The following is a 3850-nucleotide window of genomic DNA, read 5'->3' as shown; positions in this document are numbered from 1 at the left end:
ACCAAAACCATGATTTACCTATACTTTCAATGTTTAGCCTTAAGCCCTTTAATGGTCAGCAGGCCTAAGGTTTTATTGCACACTTCTATAACTTAAGAATACCTCAGCCAGTTTGCGTTGAAGTCCCTGTAGCTAGTAAATAATAATACTTAGTATGTAATAAGTCTGGGATTTTAAGGTTTTAACCTGCACTACGTAGCACCAATCTTCAGGATTTAACCCTGTTACCCCAAGAATTCTAGTGGTGGCATTGTGACTTTGGCTTTGAACTTTCATTTGGTCTTCATTTATTTTTCAAATGCTCAAGAGTCCATTGAACATTTATTTTTAATTAAATTTACAATTATAACATTTGGCAGACACACTTATCCAAAGTGACTTCCAATTAAATTGTTTTTGTAAATTTTACCAGTGACGTTTGTGTTAGGAGTCTTGCCCAAGGACTCATATTGGCATAGTGTACGGTGCTTACCCAGGCAGGGCACTGAACCCCAGTCTACAGCATAGAAGGCAGAGATGTTGATTTTAGAAGTCAACTAAGTAGATGCAACAGGGATCCTGGTCCTGGAGACCTACCATCCTGCAGAGTTTAACTAATCTAAAATACCTATTAGAACATGTTGGATATGAACACTTAAGAGTGGTAGCTCTCCAGAACCAGTGAAAAGATTGTGAAGAAACACCTGAAAATGTTTTGGTGATGAGATACTCTCATGGATACAGTGGGGAAAAAAGTATTTAGTCAGTCACCAATTGTGCAAGTTTTCTCACTTAAAAAGATGAGAGGCCTGTAATTGACATCATAGGTAGACCTCAACTATAAGAGACAAAATGAGGAAAGAAAATTTAGAAAATCACATTGTCTGATTTTTAAAGAATTTATTTGCAAATAATGGTGGAAAATAAGTATTTGGTCAATAACAAACGTTCATCTCAATACTTTGTTATATATTCTTTGTTGGCAATGACAGGTCAAAGGTTTTCTGTAAGTCTTTAGAAGGTTGGCACACACTGCTGCTGGTATGTTGGCCCATTCCTCCATGCAGAGCAGTGATGTTTTGGGGCTGTCAGCAGGCAACATGGACTTTCAACTCCCTCCAAAGTTTTTCTATGGGGTTGAGATCTGGAGACTGGCTAGGCCACTCCAGGACCTTGAAATGCTTCTTACGAAGCCACTCCTTTGTTGCCCTGGCAGTGTGCTTGGGATCATTGACATGCTGAAAGACTCAGCCAGGTTTCATCTTCAATGCCCTTGCTGATGGAAGGAGGTTTGCACTCAAAATCTCACAATTCATGGCCCCATTCATTCTTTCATGTACACAGACCAGTCATCCTGGTCCCTTTGCAGAGAAACAGCCCCAAAGCATGATGTTGCCAGCCCCATGCTTCACAGTTGGTATGGTGTTCTTTGGATGCAACTCAGCATTCACTCTCCTCCAAACACGACGAGTTGTGTTTGTACCAAACAGTTCTACTTTGGTTTCATCTGACCATATGACATTCTCCCAATACTCTTCCGGAGCATCCAAATGCTCTCTTGCAAACTTCAGACGCACTCATCTGAAGTTTGAAGTGCCCGTCTGGCACTGCAAGATCTGAGTCCCTGGCGGCGTAGTGTGTTACTGACAGTAGCCTTTGTAATGTTGGTCCCAGCTTTCTGCAGGTCATTCACTAGGTCCCCCCGTGTGGTTCTGGGATTTCTGCTCACCGTTCTTGTGATCATTTTGACCCCACGGGCTGAGATCTTGCGTGGAGCCCCTGATCAAGGGAGATTAGCTGTGGTCTTGTAGGTCTTCCATTTTCTGATTATTGCTCCCACAGTAGATTTCTTCACACCAAGCTGCTTGCCTATTGCAGATTCAGTCTTCCCAGCCTGGTGCAGGCCTACAATCTTGTTTCTGGTGTCGTTCAACAGCTCTTTGGTCTTCACCATAGTGAAGTTTGGAGTGTGACTTTTTGAGGTTGTGGGCAGGTGTCTTTTATACAGATAACAAGCTCAAACAGGTGCCATTAATACAGGTAATGAGTGGAGGACAAAGAAGCCTCTTAAAGAAGAAGTTACAGGTCTGTGACAGCCAGAAATCTTGCTTGTTTGTAGATGACCAAATACTTATTTTCCACCATTATTTGCAAATAAATTCTTTAAAAATCAGACAATGTGATTTTCTGAATTCTTTTTCTCATTTTGTCTCTCATAGTTGAGGTCTACCTATGATGTCAATTGCAGGCCTCTCTCATCTTTTTAAGTGGGAGAACTTGCACAATTGGTGACTGACTAAATACTTTTTTTTCCCACTGTATGTTCTGTTTGGTCTGGTAGTTCTTGCGGTGACTCCTAAAAGAACCATACCTCAAATTGAGACTCTTTGTTCATGACAGTAACTTGTGAATGCAAAGCAAATGTTATAGTGTAAACTTTGAGTTCCTCTCACAGAAGTAAGAATTGCTTGCCTTTGTTGGTCAAGCAAACACAGAAGGGTCATTAGCAGCACCTGTCTCTCTCCCTAGGTGCTTCCATCTACATTCTGCCATTTGAATGCAGGGTTCTCCTCAGTCAGTCAGGGTCAACAATCCACCTCCCTTGGTCGTCACTGCTGATAACACATAAGTGTTGAAGACAAATGACACCTGTTGTGAATCCGCCTTAAAGCTGACTTGATTATCCAGTAGTGTGGGCCAAGCACACATAGGCAAGAAAATATATTGTAAAACCAAAAGTATGTGGTCAACCCTTCCAAATTATTGAGTTCAGATGTTGTAGCTACATTCATTACTAACAGGTGTATAAAATCAAGCACATAGCCTTCCAACCTCCATAGATAAACATTGGCAGTAGAATGGGTCATACTGAGGAGCTTAGTGACTTGAAAATCCCACTTTCATAGGATGTCACCTTTGCCATAAGTCAGTTCTTGAAAATTCTGGCCTGCTAGGTCTGCTCTAGACAACTGTAAGTACTATTATTTTAGCAACTTCAGTGAAGGAGGGATAGTGGAATATAGGTTTGATAGTAAGGTGTCTATATACTTTCAGCCATATAATGTAGCATCTAAGTAGGCAAACTATTGTCAACTGCCATAAAGCTCTAAGTAGTCGAACTTGGAAAACCTCACATGATGCTATGCTAATATTAGGACTTCTACAATGTTCAGTCTATGCAAGGAATCCCATTTGCCACAACCTGCACAAGGTCATTCTCTGAAAAACTGCCTATGTGGAAAAGGTTTGTAAAGGGTCTCGTGTGGCTTTGGATGAAGGAGTGGAACCCAGCGGTGAAGTGTGTTACCACCTCAGTGGTGGACAAAGTAGATGGATGTGCCTAGTGTTGGAGGGGAAAATCATCGCAATTTATCACAGTACAGTAAGTGTGTACATTTTGCTTTGTAACAGTACTTTTTGGGTAGAACTGAATTATAATGGTTTCATTTTTAGAAAGAGAGAAGGGCAGAGAAGGAGGGAGGGAGGGATGGAGACATTGAAAACAGTAAGGGGAAAAGAAAAAGAAAAGAGAGAAGGAAAAAAGAGAAAAGACAAAAGAGAAAGGGAGAAAGGGACAGAGACTTTGAAAGAGAAGGAGGGGGTGGGAAAAGAGACAGAAAAAGGAGAATAAGAAAGAAGAGATAGGTGAGTGAAAAGAAAGAAAAGGATGAAGGAGGATAGAGAAAGACTAGAAAGAGAGTAAAAGAGAGAGAGAGAGAGAGAGAGAGAGAGAGAAAGAGAGAGAGATGCCCTGTCCTGGCTGCTGTAAAGGGAGGGTCTATGCAGATTTGCCCGCTGTGTCAGCCGGCCCCCATCAGGGGGCTCTAGCACACGTCCACTCACTCACTCACACACTCATACACACACGCTG

The sequence above is a fragment of the Pygocentrus nattereri genome, chromosome 9 (genome assembly GCF_015220715.1).
Source record: "Pygocentrus nattereri isolate fPygNat1 chromosome 9, fPygNat1.pri, whole genome shotgun sequence".
In the NCBI taxonomy this organism is placed as follows: domain Eukaryota; kingdom Metazoa; phylum Chordata; class Actinopteri; order Characiformes; family Serrasalmidae; genus Pygocentrus; species Pygocentrus nattereri.
This window is presented reverse-complemented; position numbering follows the sequence as displayed.